The sequence below is a fragment of the Lonchura striata genome, chromosome 35, assembly GCF_046129695.1.
Source record: "Lonchura striata isolate bLonStr1 chromosome 35, bLonStr1.mat, whole genome shotgun sequence".
Lineage (NCBI taxonomy): Eukaryota > Metazoa > Chordata > Aves > Passeriformes > Estrildidae > Lonchura > Lonchura striata.
The window spans coordinates 452,954-460,958 of record NC_134637.1 but is presented as its reverse complement, the minus strand read 5'-3'; the positions used below and the strand labels follow the sequence as shown (position 1 = coordinate 460,958).

Genomic DNA, 8,005 nt, shown 5'->3' with positions numbered 1-8,005 from the left:
CGGGAACGGGCGGGAAAAGGGAAAATTCCCAATTTTTGGGGCAAAAATTCCCAATTTTTGGGTCGAAAATTCCAAATTTTCGGGTTGAAAATTCCCTTTTTTACCTCAAAATTCCCAATTTTTAGCCCTAAATTCCCAAATTTTACCCCGAAATTCCCAATTTTTCGCCTCAAAATTCACATATTGCTCCCCCAAATTCCCGATTTTTTTACCACGCCCACTCCCAGCCAACCACACGCAATTAAGAATAAAACTTTTAATTATGAATATGCAAATGAGGGGCGGGACAGAAGTGTTTGTAGGTGTGGTCAGAGATTTAGGCCACGCCTATTTGTTAATTAACCACGCCCATTTCCACCAAGCCACGCCCATTTCCATAAAAACAACCCTGATAATGCAAAATAAAATGTTTAATTATGAATATGTAAATGAGGGGTGGGACAGAAAAGGTGTGGGCGTGGTCAGAGACTCAGACCACGCCCATTTGACACATAACCACGCCCATTTCCATAAAAACAACCCCGACAATCCAAAATAAAATGTTTAATTGTGTATATGCAAATGAGAGGTGGGACAGAAGGGTTGGGGGCGTGGTCAGAGGCTCAGGCCACGCCCCTTTGACACATAACCACGCCCATTTATCAACAAGCCACACTCGTTTCCATAGAAACAACCCCATAAATCAAAAATAAATGGTTTAATTATGAATATGCAAATGAGGGGTGGGACAAAAAGAGGCGGGGGCGTGGTCAGATATTTAGGCCACGCCCCTTTGACACATAACCACGCCCATTTCTTAACAAGCCACACTCGTTTCCATAGAAACAACCCCATAAATCAAAAATAAATGGTTTAATTATGAATATGCAAATGAGGGGCGGGACAGAAGGGTTGGGGGCGTGGTCAGAGGCTCAGGCCACGCCCCTTTGGCCCCGCCCCCCTCTGCAGCCGCTCCCAGCCCGGCCGATCCCTCCGGAAAAGCTCCAGGGAAAAATTCCGGGCGACGCCGCGGCCGAAGGGGTCCCGGAGCAGCGCCGGGAGGTGAGGGGCTGGAAAAAGGGAAAATTTGGGGAAATCAACCCAAAAAATTCCCAAAATTTCACACGGGAATTCCCGGAAATCACACCCCAAAATTCCACCCCAAAATTCCACGGGAATCGCCCAAAAACTGACCATGAAAAACGCCAAAATTCGGGAAAATAACCCCAAAAACTGACCCTGGAAAATGCCAGAATTCAGGAAAATAACCCCAAAAACTAACCCTGAAAAATGCCAAAATTTGGGAAAATAACCCCAAAAACTGACCCTGAAAAACACCAAAATTCAGGAAAATAACCCCAAAAACTGACCCTGAAAAATGCCAGAATTAGGGAAAATCAACCCAAAAATCCCTGAAAAACTGACCCTGGAAAATCCCAAAATTAGGGAAAATCAACCCAAAAATCCCCCAAATTCCACCCAAAAATCCCAAAATTCTCCCCAAAATTGCACCCAAAATTAGGGAAAATCATCCCCAAAATCTCCCCAAAATTGCACCCAAAAATTCCCAAAAATCCCCCAAATTCCACCCAAAAATCCCCCCAAAATTTCACCCCAGAATCAGGGAAAATCACCCCCAAAATCCCCCAAATTCCACCCAAAACCTCCCAAATATCCCCCAAAATCGCCCCAAAAAATCCCCCAAATTTCACCCAAAATTTCCCAAAATTCCCAAAATATTTTGGTGGCATCCAGACCCAGCCGGGCCTGACCTGGGAGCCCAAAATTCCCAAAAAATCCCATTAAAATCCCATTAAAACCCCCAAAAAACCCCGAAATTCCCCCAAATTCCACCCTAATTTCACGCAAAAATTCCCAAATTTTCCCAAAATTCCCAAAATATTTCGGTGGCCACTGGACCCAACTCAGTGGCCAGCCGGGCCTGAGCTGGGAGCCCAAAATTTCCCCAAAATTCCCATTTAAACCCCCAAAAAAACCCCAAAATTCCCCCAAATTCCCCCCAAATTTCACCCAAAAATTCCCAAATTTTTCCCAAAATTTCCCAAAATTCCCAAAATATTTCAGTGGCCGCCGGACCCAGCTGGGCCTGACCTGGGAGCCCAAAATTCCCAAAAAATCCCATTAAAATCCCATTAAAACCCCCAAAAAACCCCGAAATTCCTCCAAATTCCACCCAAATTTCACCCAAAAATTCCCAAATTTTCCCAAAATTCCCAAAATATTTCGGTGGCCACTGGACCCAACTCAGTGGCCAGCCGGGCCTGAGCTGGGAGCCCAAAATTTCACCAAAATTCCCATTTAAACCCCCAAAAAAACCCAGAAATTCCCCCAAATTCCACCCAAATTTCACCCAAAAATTCCCAAATTTTTCCCAAATTTTCCCAAAATTCCCGAAATATTTCAGTGGCCGCCGGACCCAGCTGTGCCTGACCTGGGAGCCCAAAATTCCCAAAAAATCCCATTAAAATCCCATTAAAACCCCCAAAAAACCCCAAAATTCCCCCAAATTCCACCCTAATTTCACCCAAAAATTCCCAAATTTTCCCAAAATTCCCGAAATATTTGGGTGGCCGCCGGACCCAGCTCGGTGGCCAGCCGGGCTCGCTGCCGGGCGTCGCCGCTGGCCCAAAATTCCCCAAAAAATTGCATTAAAACCCCCAAAAAAGCCCCAAATTTCCCCCAAAAAATTCCCGAATTTTTCCCAAATTTTCCCAAAATTCACGAAATATTTCAGTGGCCGCCGGACCCAGCTGGGCCTGACCTGGGAGCCCAAAATTCCCAAAAAATCCCATTAAAATCCCATTAAAACCCCCAAAAAACCCCGAAATTCCTCCAAATTCCACCCAAATTTCACCCAAAAATTCCCAAATTTTCCCAATATTCCCGAAATATTTCGGTGGCCGCCGGACCCGGCTCGGGCCTGAGCCGGGAGCCCAAAATTCCCAAAAAATCCCATTAAAATCCCATTAAAACCCCCAAAAAACCCCGAAATTCCCCCAAATTCCACCCAAAAATTCCCGAATTTTTCCCCAATTTTCCCAAAATTCCCGAAATATTTGGGTGGCATCCAGACCCAGCCGGGCCTGACCTGGGAGCCCAAAATTCCCAAAAAATCCCATTAAAACCCCCAAAAAACCCCAAAATTCCCCCAAATTCCACCCAAATTTCACCCAAAAATTCCCAAATTTTTCCCAAATTTTCCCAAAATTCCCAAAATATTTCGGTGACTGCCGGACCCAGCTGGGCCTGACCTGGGAGTCCATAATTCCCCAAAAAAATCCCATTAAAATCCCATTAAAACCCCCAAAAAACCCCGAAATTCCCCCAAATTTCACCCCAAAATTCCCAAATTTTTCCCAAATTTTCCCAAAATTCCCAAAATATTTCAGTGGCCGCCGGACCCAGCTGGGCCTGACCTGGGAGCCCAAAATTCCCAAAAAATCCCATTAAAATCCCATTAAAACCCCCAAAAAACCCCGAAATTCCCCCAAATTTCACCCAAAAATTCCCGAATTTTTCCCAAATTTTCCCAAAATTCCCGAAATATTTGGGTGGCCGCCGGACCCAGCTCGGTGGCCAGCCGGGCTCGCTGCCGGGCGTCGCCGCTGGCCCAGGCCGTGTCCAGCACTCGGCTCCCAAACCGGTCCCGAGCCAGCCCGGCCCACTGACCCTGGGAAAAAATAAATAATAATTACTGCAAATTAATTAAAAATTAATGACAATTTAATAAAATGATTTAAAGTTAAATAAAAAGATCGAAAACGGGGCAAAAATCACGTTTTTTTCCCGAAAAAAATCCCATTTTTTCCCTAATAAAATCCAATTTTTCACCCAAAAAATCCGATTTTTCACCAGAAAAATCCCATTTTTCTCACCAAAAAAATCCCATTTGTTTCAACAAAAAAATCCCATTTTCTTCCCCAAAATCTTATTTTTCCACTAATAAAATCCCATTTTTCACCAAAAAAAATCCTATTTTTCACCAAAAAAAATCCCATTTTTCCCCTAATAAAACCCCAATCTTTTACCAAACAAATCTAATTTTTCCACAAAAAAATTAAACTTTTTCCCAAAAAATGAGAATTTTTTTTGACAAAATATCAGCATTTTTCCCCAAATAAAATACCAATTTTCCCCACAAAAAATCTCAAATTTTTTTCACTAAAAAATCCCATTATTGCCTAAAAAAATCAGATTTTTTTCTCCTCAAAAACTCATTTTTTCACTAAAAAAACGCGCGTTTTTTCAGTAAAAACTGGATTTTTTTTCCCCAAATAAAATCCCAATTTTCCCCAAAAAATCTTATTTTTCTTTCTGCTAAAAATTCCGATTTTTTCACTAAAAACATCCCATTTTCCCCCAGACGAAATCCCGTTTTTTCACTAAAAAAATCGATTTTTTTGTAAAGATTTGGAATTTTGCTCCCAAAAATCGGAATTTTTTCCCCAATAAAACCATTTTTTCTACTAAAAAATCTAATTTTTTTCCCCAAAAAAATCTCATTTTCCCACTAAAATATCCTACATTTTCCCAAAAAAATACCATTTTTTCCACTTAAAAATCCCATTTTTCCCTTCAAAAAATCAGATTTTTCCACCAAAACCCCCGTATTTTTTCCCCAAAATCCCCCATTTTTTTTTCCCGAAAGGGGGTAATTTTTTCCCCGAATAAAACCCCAATTTCCCCGGAATTTCCCCCAAATTCCGGGCACCTGGAGCCTCCCGAGGAGCCATTTCCGCGCCGCGCCGCAGCCCAAGATGGCGTCGCAGAGGCGGCTGCCGGGGCCGCCCCGCGCCAGCGCCGCCAGCGCCGCGCCCGACAGCGCCGCCAGCGCCGCGGCGACCGGGGCGGGGCCGGGGAAGGGGGCGGGGCCTGCAGCAAAGGGGGCGGGGCCTGGAGCATTGGGGGCGGGGCCTGCAGCATTGGGGGCGTGGCCTGGACCATTGGGGGTAATGGAGGGGGCGTGGCCTGGAGCATTGGGGGCGTGGCCTGGATCATTGGGGGCGTGGCTTGTCTCATTGGGGGCGTGGCCTGGAGCATTGGGAGTAATGGAGGGGGCGTGGCCTGGATCATTGGGGGCGTGGCCTGGACCATTGGGGGCGTGGCCTGGACCATTGGGGGTAATGGAGGGGGCGTGGCCTGCTGATTTGCGCTTTTTGCGGGGGGCGTGGCCTGGAGCATTGGGGGCGTGGCCTGGAGCATTGGGGGCGTGGCCTGGAGCCTTGGGGGCGTGGCCTGGAGCATCGGGAGTAATGGAGGGGGCGTGGCTTGTCTCATTGGGGGTGTGGCCTGGATCATTGGGGGTAATGGAGGGGGCGTGGCCTGGGGCGATGGGGGCGTGGCCTGCTGATTTGCGCTTTTTGCGGGGGGCGTGGCCTGGAGCATTGGGGGCGTGGCTTGGAGCATTGGGAGTAATGGAGGGGGCGTGGCCTGGAGCATTGGGGGCGTGGCTTGTCTCATTGGGGGCGTGGCCTGGAGCATTGGGGGTAATGGAGGGGGCGTGGCCTGGAACATTGGGGGCGTGGCCTGGACCATTGGGGGTAATGGAGGGGGCGTGGCCTGGGGCGATGGGAGCGTGGCCTGCTGATTTGCGCTTTTTGCGGGGGGCGTGGCCTGGAGCATTGGGGGCGTGACCTGGACCATTGGGAGTAATGGAGGGGGCGTGGCCTGGAGCACTGGGGGCGTGGCTTGTCTCATTGGGGGCGTGGCCTGGAGCATTGTGAGTAATGGAGGGGGCGTGGTCTGGAGCATTGGGGGCGTGGCCTGTAGCGGTGGGGGCGTGGCCTGCTGATTTGCGCTTTTTGCGGAGGGTGTGGCCTGGAGCATTGGGGGCGTGGCCTAGATTATTGGGAATTATGGAGGGGGCGTGGCCTGGAGCATTGGGGGAGTGACCTGTCTTATTGGGGGCGTGGCCTGGACCATTGGGAGTAGTGGAGGGGGCGTGGCCTGTCTCATTGGGGGCGTGGCTTGGCACATTGGGAGTAATGGAGGAGGCGTGGCCTGTAGCGGTGGGGGCGTGGCCTGGTGATTTGCGCTTTTTGCGGGGGGTGTGGCCTCTCTCATTGGGGGCGTGACCTGGACCATTGGGGGTAATGGAGGGGGCGTGGCCTATAATACTGGGGGCGTGGCCTGGCGATTTGTGCCTTTTGCGGGGGGCGTGGTCTGTCCCATTGGGGATAATGGAGGGGGCGTGGCCTGGACCGGTGGGGGCGTGGTCTGTCTCATTTGGGGCGTGGCCTGTCTCATTGTGAGTAATGCAGGGGGCGTGGCCTGTCTCATTGGGGGCGTGGCCTCTCAATTTCCGCCTTTTGCGGGGGGCGTGGCCTGGAGTGGAGTGGGCGTGGCCTTTTGCATTGGGGGCGTGGTCTGTCCCACTGAGGGCGTGGCCTGTCCCATTGGGGGCGTGGCCTGTGTCGATATGGGCGTGGCCTGTCCCATTGGGGGCGTGGCCTGTGTCGATATGGGCGTGGCCTGTCTCCATGGGGGCGTGGCCTGTGTCGATGTGGGCGGGGCCTGTCTCCATGGGGGCGTGGCCTGTGTCGATGTGGGCGGGGCCTGTCTCCATGGGGGCGGGGCCTGTGCAGCGGAACCGCAGCAGCAGCTGCAGGGCGCGGGAACCGGCGGGGGACGGCTGCGATTTTTTGGGGCGAAAAACGGGGATTTTGGGAAAATTTGGGGGTTTCAAATCGGGGAATTTGGGGGTTTGGGATTTGGGAGAAAATCGGGGAATTTGGGGGTTGGAAATTCAAAAAAGTTGGGGGAATTGGGGGGTTGGGATTTAAGGGGATTTGGGTGAAAATCAGATAATTTGGGGGTTTGGAATTTGGAAAATTTGGGGATTTGGGATTTGGGGGGAAATGGGGGAATTTCGGGATTGGAATTTAGGGGGAAAAGGGGGAATTTGGGGGTTTGAGATTTGGGAAAATCGGGGAATTTGGGGGGAAAAGGGGGAATTTGGGGGTTTCAGATTTGGGATAATTGGGGAATTTGCGATTTGAATGAAAATCAGGGAATTTGGAAAAATTGGGGGTTTGGGATTTAGGGGAATTTGGGTGAAAGTCCAGGAATTTGGGGGTTTGAAATTTGAAAAATTGGGGGATTCGGGGGGAAATGGGGAATTTGGGGGTTTGGGATTTGGAAAAATTGGTAGATTTGGGGGTTTGGGATTTAGGTGAAAATCCGGGAATTCGGGGGTTTGAAATTTGGAAAAATTGGGGAATTTGGGGCGAAATGGGGAATTTGGGAGTTTGGAATTTGGGGAATTTGGGGAGAATTGGGAAATCGAGGAAAAGGAGAGAAGGCATTGGGGGAAAGCGGGGTGAAAATCGAGGAAATTGGGAAAAAGAAAAACCAAAAAAAATTAGAAAAGTATAAAAAATTAAATATAAAGTCAAATAATGTTGAAAAAACCCCTCAAAAAGCCCCGCCCCCTTTAGCCCCGCCCCTTACCTGAAGCTCCGCCCCCTCGGCGCTGGCCCCGCCCTCCAGGGGGCGGAGCTTGGCCAGGGCGGCGAGGCAATGGGGGTGGTGGGGCGGGGCCCAGCAGCGCAAGGCCTGATGGGAAAAGGGGCGGGGCTTAGCAGGGTGGGGCCAAAGGGGGCGGGGCTTAAAGTGGGTGGGGCTAAAGGGGGCAGGGCTTAGGTGGGTGGGGTTAAAAGGGGCGGGGCTTAGGTGGGTAAATATGAAGGGGCGGGGCTTGGGTGGGGTTAAAAGGGGCGGGGCTTAGGTGGGTAAATATGAAGGGGTGGGGCTTGGGCGGGGCTAAAAGGGGCGGGGCTTGTGTGGGTGGGGCCAAAGGGGCGGGGCTTAGGTGGGGTTAAAAGGGGGCGGGGCTTTGGTAGGGCTAAAGGGGCGGGGCTTAGCGGGGTGGGGCCAAAAGGGGCGGGGCTAAAACTGGGTGGGGTAAATGGGGTGGGGCTAAAAGTGGGTGGGACTAAAATGGGTGTGGTTAAAGAGGGTGTGGCTAAATGGGTGGGGCTAAGTGAGGGTGTGGCTAAAAGTGGGT

At 50.1% G+C, this 8,005-nt stretch overlaps 1 long non-coding RNA gene across 2 annotated transcripts; it reads right to left on the bottom strand.

Moving 5' to 3' along the window:
• Window positions 1-241: 241 nt before the first annotated feature.
• LOC110481734 (uncharacterized) lies at window positions 242-4,756 on the bottom strand. Of its 2 annotated transcripts, XR_013341354.1 has the most exons (3): window positions 4,712-4,756; window positions 3,565-3,670; window positions 242-1,049 (listed from the first exon to the last, which is right to left on the bottom strand). It is a non-coding gene; the product is annotated as an uncharacterized LOC110481734 (long non-coding RNA). The 2 variants fall into 2 exon arrangements; XR_013341353.1 differs by lacking the exon at window positions 242-1,049 and having other exon boundaries at window positions 3,312-3,670.
• Window positions 4,757-8,005: the final 3,249 nt, after the last annotated feature.